This window comes from Euphorbia lathyris, chromosome 7, assembly GCF_963576675.1.
Source record: "Euphorbia lathyris chromosome 7, ddEupLath1.1, whole genome shotgun sequence".
Lineage (NCBI taxonomy): Eukaryota > Viridiplantae > Streptophyta > Magnoliopsida > Malpighiales > Euphorbiaceae > Euphorbia > Euphorbia lathyris.
The window spans coordinates 33893385-33903806 of record NC_088916.1 but is presented as its reverse complement, the minus strand read 5'-3'; the positions used below and the strand labels follow the sequence as shown (position 1 = coordinate 33903806).

Below are 10422 nucleotides of genomic sequence, written 5' to 3'. Positions count from 1 at the left end.
ATGGATGATACATTAATCTTGTTGAGCTGCCTTGCAAGCTGTTCCACCTGGGTGGTCAGTTTTGACATAACATCATCGTCCGCCGTTCTTTTTCCTTCACTCCTAGCTGAGTGCCAGTTATAACTTGTGCTTACGACTTTCTCAATAAGGTCGTACAAGGCTTGTGGTTCAAGATCTTCGGGGTTACCATTAACAATGGATTCAATCTGGATTTTGTATGTGTTGGTGACTCCATTGTAAAAAATTTGTACTTGCATCCACATGGGGATGCCATGATTTGGTACCCTCCTTAACAGCTCTTTGTACCTTTCCCACGCCTCTGCCAACGACTCGTCCTCCTCTTGTACAAATCGAGACACTTCATTTCTGAGTTTTATGGCTTGTCGAGGTGGAAAGTATTTCATCAGAAAAGCACTAGCCATTTCTTCCCAAGTGGCAATGGTTCCTGGCTGTAGGTTCTTTAGCCAGTTCTTTGCTTTATCTTTGAGAGAAAAAGGAAACAGCTTCAGCCTTATCACATCATCGGACACTCCCCTGTTTGATCGAAAGGTGTTGCATAGTGTAATAAACTCCTGGATATGCCCATTCGGATCTTCCGACTGGTATCCATTGAATTGCACTGCTACTTGCAACATTTGTATCATAGATGCTTTCACTTCAAACATGTTGTTCCCTTTGTTAGGCAACACAATACATGATGAGTGCCCTTTTGTGGTAGGTCTGGAGTAATCTCTGATTCTCATGACCGGTGGATTATTATTCTCCCCTTCTTCTTCTTCAGGAGGTGGTTGAACTGGTTGTTCTGGTGGCACTCTTCCAGCCATTCTTCTTTCTCTTTGTCTCTCTCTTTGTCTTGCTCGTCGAGCTCCTGCTTGGTTTCATCTACATATTCTTTCTAACTCAAGATCGGTAGGAAAAACCGGTGGTCCAGCTCTGCGCATAGACAGTAAGACAGACTGCTCCTGGCTGTACTACGTAACAAACAGATTAAAAACACCTTGTTTCACAGAAATTTTCAGATAAACTTTGTTGCTTTCAATCCCCGGCAACGGCGCCAAAAACTTGTTGTCCTCTGAACAGACTCTAGCAAGTGCACTAGATACAAGTAATAAAATGATAAGTAGAGTATCGTCTCCACAAGAATTGATGACCAAATTTTACTAGAAAAACCTTGCAGAACAGGGTGTTTGTGGTGTGTGATTTCCTTTAGTTGAGAAATATTGTGATGTGGTAACAACAATACTAATTAAGAGATTTAGTGTAATAAATTGAGTTTTGATAATGATAAAAAGATAGAACAGGCTAGGCCACAACGGAACAGGTTACTTTCAGTCTCTAAACATCCTATTTATTCATGAATGACATAAAGTGAAGTTAAGGTCTCTGCTTTAAGGCTCACTTAAGTCAACTCTCATGTGTTCTTAAGATTCTAAGATGTACTACAACGTTAAGCGTCCTTAATGTTGGTTCTTTCTTTCATTACGATCGAAACACCATTTCAGTTAAGAAAACCCTTGATACAACCCCCTAACATTCCTGTGTCGGGGTTTGGACGTTTGATAAGAGGTTCCGTGAAGATGAAAGCAGTTCCCTATCATTCATCTAACACTAAGATACATGCATTTAGCAAATGAGTGAAAGCTTTATCAAGCACAACAACATATAGCATCATTCATTCATAAAAAGAAAATAGATGACTTACATAACCAGCCCTTGCTGGCCGAACCCGTTGAAAATGACTACTCACTCATACTACCGAGTGAGCAGTCCGCATTGTATCTACAAGACTCCATCAATGGAGTCATCTCTTTCTTAGAGAGCTTTTCTCTCTATCAAAAACTTCTATCTTTCGTTCTCCAAAAGGTCTCTGTCCTTTCCCCCCACTATGTCTATAAATAGGAGGGAAAAACAAACGGTACCGAAAGTATTTGATAAAATATTACAAAACCAAATAAATTGTTCATTGATCCTAGATTACTTAGAAGTGGTTAAGATATTTTGACCCTTGAACACTCAAGGGTCGATCACTCATGTCATCTTGTTACTTTTGGCCGCTCTTTTCCTGCTGCTCCTTCCTGCTCTGTCACGTCGCTATCCATCATCAGACACGCAACGTTTGACCGCTGGATCATAGGTTGCTCATCTCCTCATGGTTTGTGCAAAATAGGCTGCTTACAGTCTGTTTGACTTAATCTTTCCCAATCTGTATAAAAACACTTATAAGACCTTCTTTTTCGTAACTTTACCCTAAAAACACCCTTAATTCATCACAAATAATGTGTTAAATTGTAGTCAAATTCATGTCTAACAGGTACTCAACAAACAGTAAAGCATATAGGGTGTTCAATAAACGAACTCAGGTCTTAGAAGAGTCTGTACATGTTGAGTTCGATGAAACTGACCCTGCAGGGAAGATAAGTCAGCTTGCCGAAGATGACCCATGCTCAGCTTCTGCTGACCAAAATGGAGCCGCTGAGTCACTACCTCAAATACGACCTAAACTTATCACATGCAAAAACTACTGCTATCATTTCTTTTTCAGTTGTGGTGTAATTTAACTGTGCACCGGACAATGTGTGACTGACATAATAAATAACATGAAGCTTCTTATCCTTCCTTTGACCTAAAACACATCCTACGGCTAAGTCACTTGCATCACACATGATTTCAAAAGGTAAATCCCAATCGGGTTTAGCAATTATGGGTGCACTGACTAAAGCTGCTTTCAATGTTTCAAAAGCTTTAACACAATCTTCACTAAAATCAAAGGTTGAATCTTTCATAAGTAAATTAGTAAGTGGTTTTGAAATTACAGAAAAGTTTTTAATAAATCTTCTGTAAAAACCTGCATGTCCTAAAAATGACCGTACTCCCTTAATAGTAGTTGGAGGGGGTAATTTTTCTATCACTGAAGTTTTTGCACTATCCACTTCTAATCCTTTTTCAGATATTTTATGACCTAAAACAATTCCCTCGTCAACCATGAAATGACATTTTTCCCAGTTTAAAACTAAATTTGTTTCCTCACATCTAGTCAAAACTTTATCTAAATTTCCTAAACATGCATCAAACGAATCTCCATAAACTGAAAAATCATCCATAAAAACTTCCATGATATCTTCAATGAAATCGTTAAAAATTGCAGTCATACAACGTTGAAATGTTGCTGGTGCATTACATAGACCAAAGGGCATTCTCCTATATGCAAAGGTTCCATAAGGACATGTGAAGGTTGTTTTATCTTGGTCATCCGGGTAAATATAAATTTGAAAGAATCCAGAATAACCATCTAGAAAACAATAAAAAGCATGACCGGCTATTCTTTCGATCATTTGATCAATGAAAGGTAGAGGAAAATGATCTTTCCTAGTTGCTTTGTTTAAGTTCCTATAATCTATACAAACCCTCCAACCGGTGGTGGTTCGTGTAGGTATTAATTCACCTTCGTCATTCCTCACAACAGTTATGCCTCCATTTTTAGGTACACAATGGATTGGACTAACCCATTCACTATCTGAGATAGGATAAATGATTCCATTGTCTAAAAGTTTAGTAATCTCATTTTTTACTACTTCTTTCATGTTCGGATTTAAGCGTCTTTGCTTATCCGCTTTAGGTGGCTTATCTTCTTTTAAGTGAATTCTGTGCATTACAATACTAGGATTAATACCTTTTAAGTCTGAAATTTTCCATCCCATACTTCCTATCCTATTTCAAACAACTTCTTTCAATTTTTCTTCTTGAACTTTAGTCAACTTGTTAGAGATAATTATAGGTAGAGAATCGTCTTCGCCTAAGAAAGCGTACCTCAAATGCTTTGGTAACTCTTTAAGTTCTAATTTAGAGGGTACTACAATTGAAGGCGGAACTGGTCCATCTTCTCGAATCAAAGGCTCTGGGTCCTTATCTTCTAATTCTTCTCCCATTATAAGTTCTATTATTTCTTCTTTTTGAACAATGTCATTGACACATTCTTCAACTAAATCTAGTTTCATACAAGTGAATTCCTCCATAGGATATTTCATCACTTTGTTCATATTAAACTCGATCTTATCTTCTCTTATCCTTAAAACTACTTTCCCTTCCAACACGTCGACTAGAGCACGTCCCGTGTTCATAAACGGTCTACCAAAAATTAGTGGACAATTAACGTCATATGCAAAGTATAATATAACGAAATCGGTAGGAAAAATAAATTTGTCAACTTTAACTAAAACGTCCTCAATTATACCATATGGTCTCTTAGTGGTTTGATCTGCTAATTGCAAAACCATATTGGTATGTTTGATATCTTCTTCTAAACCTAATCTATTAAAAATAGACAACGACATTAAGTTTATACTTGCTCCTAAATCACAAAGACAGCTTGGGAATTCAATATCTCCCAACTTACACGGAATGGTAAAACATCCGGGATCTTTGATTTTAGTGGGCAAATTGCTTGACACTATTGAACTACAGTCCTCAGTTAGCGAAATGGATGAAATTCCTTCCCAACTAATTTTCTTTGAAATTAAATCTTTTAAGAACTTACCATAGTTAGGAATTTGCGTAATCACATCCATAAACGTCAAATTAATATGCAAATTTTTAAGTTTGTCTAAAAACGTTAAAAGTTGTTTGTCATAGTCCTTATTTCGGACTTTGTGTGGAAAAGGTAGTTTGGGTACAAATGTTTTTGTACTTGAGTCAATTGGTGAACTTTTTGCATTTAATGCATCTTCTTTGGATTTTGTTGGTAAATCAGTTCCTTGTAAAGTAGAATCTTTGGGCATTTCCGGACCTAAGTAATTTTTCCCTGAACGAAGAGTGATATCCTTTACATACTCTTTCGGATTTTCTTCCGTATGGCTGGGAAGACTTTCCTCTTTTTGGGATGGAATTGATTTAGCAATTTGTCCAATTTGAACCTCCAAATTATGGATGCTAGATGAGTGGTTTTTAATAAGCTGGTCGAATTTATTCTTGATCCGTTTAAAACCATCGTCGTGATTACTTATTTTTCCACCGATAGCATCTATAAATTTGTCGACTTTAGAAGATAAAGTGCTAATCATATCTCTTGATTGATTTTGATAATTATTGGTACGATTTTGATTAGCATTTGCATTATTATTATTATCTTTCCAATTAAAGTTAGGATGATTCCTCCATCCAGAATTATAAGTACTAGAATAAGGATTATTAGTTTGGTTTTGCCCTTGGACAAAATTTACCTGTTCGATCTCGCTCATACCTTCATAATCCACATCCGTTTGGATTGGATTACCGTTGGCATCGCACGGTGCCATAAACCTATCAATTTTGTGCGATAAGGCAGAAATTTGGGCTTGTAACATCGCGACTATATCAAGATTCACTATACCTTTAATTGACGATGTGTTTGAGGATGATGGTTTCGCCACCGGTATGTGTCCACGTTCTGCGGGCCACATACTGCTATTGATTGCCATTTCCTCCAAAAGTTCTCTTGCTTGGGCTGATGTCTTCTTCATAAATAACCCTCCCGACATAGCATCTAATGAACCTCTAGTTGTAGGATTTAATCCATTATAAAATGTTTGCATTAAAAGTGCATCGAGCAATTGGTGGTGTGGGCATAAACGTTGAAGTTCTTTAAAACGTTCCCAAGCCTCATAAAGAGTTTCATTATCATTTTGAGAAAAAGATGTTAACTCTTTTATGACTCTTACGGTTTTTGCTAAAGGAAAATATTTTGATAAAAACGCTTGGGCTAGTTGGTCCCAAGTTTCAAATGTTGCGCCTGGCATAGAAGTTAACCACTCTTTGGCTCTATCCTTCAAAGTGAAAAGAAAGAGGCGAAATTTGATTGCTTCGGCAGTCACATCTGTTATTTTAAAAGTGTCGCAAATTTCTAAGAAATTTGTCAAGTGGGTGTTAGGATTTTCGTTAGGTAACCCGTAAAATGTTACATTATTTTGCAACATATTAAGCAAAGCTGGCTTAATTTCAAATTGGTGTGCGTTTATTTGGGGTCTAACTATGCTATTTGCTACGCCGGCTACTCCTGGCTTAGCGTAATCCATAAGTGTTGCCATATTTTCTGGCTGTGGTTCTGAATTTTGTTTTTCTTTGTTTTTCTTGTCTTTCTTTTTCTTTTTAATGGTCTTTTCAATTTCTGGGTCAATTGGGTTTGGTGCAATGCCTGAACTTCGAGAACTGCGCATGAACTTGAAATTTTTGCACGAACCGAAACTACCTTCAAAATAGAATTTGAAAAATATATATGTTAGTAAATTAAAATTAATAAATTACAAAAGTTAAAAGAAGTATGTATAAACCTAGATTCGAGATAAAACACGAAAAATCTAAATTTTTGTTAAAAAATTTTGGCGTTCCCCGGCAACGGCGCCAAAAACTTGTTGAGCGATTTCCGCAAGTGCACGGTTTCGCTTGTAGTAGTAAAAAGATATCGATCCCACGGGGAACGTTTTTTTAACGAAAACTTATTTAAGTGTAATTTAAATACGACTTAAGGTTTATAGAAATAGATAATCGTTATTTGAAAATGGTTTTGAGATTGATAGAATAAGAATTAGGCTAAAATATGTAGAATGTTAGAAATCAATTCTGTTTTGAGTATGAATTACAAAACAGAAACGTTTAGTGTTTAAAATAAGAGAATAATTGTATTCGTTTGCATTAAGCAAAGAAAACAACTTTAAACTTTGTATAAACTATAAAAATGTAAAAACGTAAACTCCTTCAATTAAAAGGCTTTGAACCGCAGACAATCTTCCTACGGTCGGGATAGATCGCTATCTTAACCAAATTAATTCTCAAAGAATGAATTTGCCTAAGTGTTCAACAAAGTTTCCTTGTAAAGATATTGAATTTAACTATGTTTTAATGAAAACACCAGAACTCACTTCGGATCAATTACAGAAGTGCTACATAAAATTATATTGAATTGCATGAACTTTATTAGATGAAGTATGAATTTGATACAAGTTTACAGAGAATAAAAAGCATGGAAGCATTCGAACAACATGAGAGTTCCGGGTCGTCAATCCTTTCCTCAAACCTCGTTAGAGTTTGTCAGACTCGTGGGTCGAATCTGCTACTTAATCTTCTCGCTGAATCTTCGGAATAGAGATGGTTCTTCTACTACCAAAATGTAAACAAATATAAACAGATCTTAATCTAAATCTAAAGGCTACTATGTATGTAATTATTTGATAAACAATGTGTGTACATCATATTGCTTTTTACAAAATCGAACTTCTAACTCTGAATCGTTTGACTCAGAATTTCTGCATAAATTCTGTACTAAATCTTAACTCTCAATTATCCTCTTTCAACTCTGAAACCAACTCTCTATTTATAGTTGTTGAAGAGTCGAGTCTAAGGGACGTGTCTGCTGCGAAGAGATGTTTCTATCCAATCGAACGGACGCGTTTCTTTGAAAACGAACAAGTTTATGTTGTACTGACAGGATTTCTGAAGTTACTGAGAATGGAAATTCTCAGTCGAGAATAGGGAAGTGAAATTTCAGCCTTCGGACGAAAGGGAAAAGTGACTGGATGACGCGTGTCGCGACCGAGAATAAAGAATCTCGGTCGCGACACGGGATATTTATCATGTCTCCGACTTCGTTCCTCGTCTTCGTTTCGGTGCGTTTGATTTTCGTCGTCTTTGACTCCTTTTGTAGGGGTTTTCCTTCGTTTCTGACCTCTTTTCGTTCCTATTTGGATTTTACCAAATATTTAGGTACCTTGCATGAAAGAAACATATTTGGACATAAAAGTACGCTAAATAGATATAAACAGTACAAATTCGTAGTGAAACTGATGTAAATAATGATGATATTTAAGGTATATTTTGGGCTTAACACTTATGTCCTTAATTCGGAGTGCAACACATAGAAGACTTCTGAGCTTTGCATGTTAGAGATAATACTCTGGTTAGTTTAAGAGTTCCTAAATAATGAGCAAGAAAATATACGGAGTAAGAGTTAGAAAATGATACGCAACGGATTTATCCTGGTTCGGCCTCCTACCTACATCCACTCCCTGGAATTCGTCTTCCGAGCTTTATACCACTACTGAGCTCTTTATGGTAGAGCACAAACCCTTACAATAGTTGTTGAGCCAATTACAGAGTACCTTCCTCTATAATTCTACACTCCGACTAACTATCTACTTCTGTTTGCTAAATACCGAACAAACAGAGCTTCCGAACTATCCTAGAGAATTGATGATTTTTGTTCTAATCTAAGAACACATTGAATGATTTGAAAGAAAAGATTACACAAGAATAATGAAAGTGTTTGTGTAAAGCAGTTCTTGCGTTTTGCTTTTCTCTTTGAAACTTCAAGAGATAATCACTTAGAGCTTTTTGCTTGAAGATCGTTCTTTCTCTCGTATGTCTATGTGTTCTTCAAGGTTGCAAATGAGAGGCTATTTATAGTTGACACTTGAGGCAAATGTTATTTCGAATTTCAAAATAACCGTTGAGAGGGAAAACGTGCAGCTGTCGTTTTCACTTTCTAGAGGTCAGTGCCTACAGCCAATCATCTTCTATCTTTGTCCGTTGGTTTGTCTGTTGCGCTGTTGTTCAGAATTGGTCGGAGTCAGTCTTCTTGGTCTAACCAAATCAGGCAAAGTTTTCAGGTTTACCAGGGAATAGACCGTCTGTGGTTCTGAAACTTTCCTTATCAGGTATGGGCAAATGATAGTTGTGTGCAGGTCAACTCTATCTCTGTTGATCGTCTGTTGATCTTATCAAGTGTTTCATCTAGATGACTTCTGGATTCTTCAATGATCTGGGTTTAAGCTTTGATTTACAATTCTTCTTGACAACGGGCTTGGATTAAGCCTTAAGGCCCAATTTATTATCTTTGAACTTTTGATTATAATTAATCAAACACTTCAACAAACACATTAGTATAAACAAAACATTTTTATCTTTAATGTGTTATTGATTATGGAGCTATAAATTTAATTTAATATTTTTGTCATAATCAAAATCTATGTGGAAATTGTGTTTCAACATGAATGCCACGTTTCTAGGTTAAGCATGTGCATTAAAACATAGAGGCTATTAGAATGGCTAGATCATCATTACTTTTAGATCATCATTACGCCGCGATAACACCTATGCTAGAACCTAGGTCATAAGTACCTCCATTTTAAAGCGTTTGAGATTCTAGAATGCTTCCACTTTTGCCACTGCCTATAAATAGGCCTCTAAATTCTGAATGAAAATTTTACATTGATATCATCTTCTTCCTTAAGCTTTCTCTCTCAAGAAATTCTTAAACCGTCAATCTATTCCTTATTAATCATCAATGGAGTTTGAAAATGCAACACAAACTTCATCAGGTTCTTCCGAATCTGGAAATGAAGAATCCTATTCCTCAGAACATAGACCTGAATCCCAAGAACAAAAACCTGAATCCCTAGAAATCTTTGTTCCAGTTCTTATTTACCCTGACCTCAATGAAGGAAAATAGGCTAACATATAGCAGCGGAAATATAAAATTTTTAACCTATTTCCATTAACCCCAAGATCCGTTAATCGTTATTTCATATAAAGAGGGATAAAAGAAATACCTTTCAGAAGTTCTATCTACCATTGCAAACGAAGTGCCCACAACTCTTACTTCGAGTTCCCGAGCACAAAACAAAACAATGGAAGATCAAGTTAGAATCAACCGTTTAAAACAACCAAAGTAGATTGTCTCTAATTAATCAACACAAGATCAAGGATAAAGAGAAAGAGATGAAAATCAATTGAACGGAAGGAAGCGGTGGAAAATCTCGTCCTCGAGCTAGGGGTCGAAATTCTCTCTCTATTTTCTTAGAGTAGAATTTCGAAAATCCTATAGGGGGGGTATTTATAATCTTTCTTGTATCTAATCCTTAGTTAGATAGAATTAGGTTATTGAATAAGAATTCAATTCGGAATAGAATTCTTAATTATTATCTATTAATATATCTAAATATAAAAGATAATGATAATAATCTTATTGGATAATAATAGGAGTAATATAATCTAATCAAAACTCCTAATTTATTTATCCTTTAATTAATTTAATTCATAATCCTAATCTAATTAGGATTAATAAAATCAAACTAATTATTTATGCATCACCATGCATAAAATCGCCCCCCTTGAGTAATTGGGCCTTATTGGGCTCAATTGGGCTTCCGTTAATTAATTAACATCTGTCTCTCTTTTGGGTTCCAAGTCTTATGTGTGACCCATTAGGTTCTTATTGCTTCTAGCCGTATGTAACTATTAAATTAATTTTCAAAGAATTATATTTAATCTTTTGCATAACGGAATGATGTACAAAGTATGTGATTAGCAAGTCCGTAATCATTCCCCCAGAGCTATAAGAAGACAGGTTGATTCTGTCGTTGACCTTTCCGTATTAGTTACGGTATAATTCGATCC

General features: G+C 35.9%; 2 non-coding genes across 2 annotated transcripts; both read left to right on the top strand.

Moving 5' to 3' along the window:
• The first annotated feature begins 267 nt into the window (after positions 1 to 267).
• LOC136201771 (small nucleolar RNA R71) lies at positions 268 to 374 on the top strand. Its single transcript, XR_010674113.1, has one exon. It is a non-coding gene; the product is annotated as a small nucleolar RNA R71 (small nucleolar RNA).
• Positions 375 to 5583: 5209 nt separating this feature from the next.
• LOC136201825 (small nucleolar RNA R71) lies at positions 5584 to 5690 on the top strand. The gene has a single exon (XR_010674164.1). It is a non-coding gene; the product is annotated as a small nucleolar RNA R71 (small nucleolar RNA).
• The last annotated feature ends 4732 nt before the right edge of the window (positions 5691 to 10422 follow it).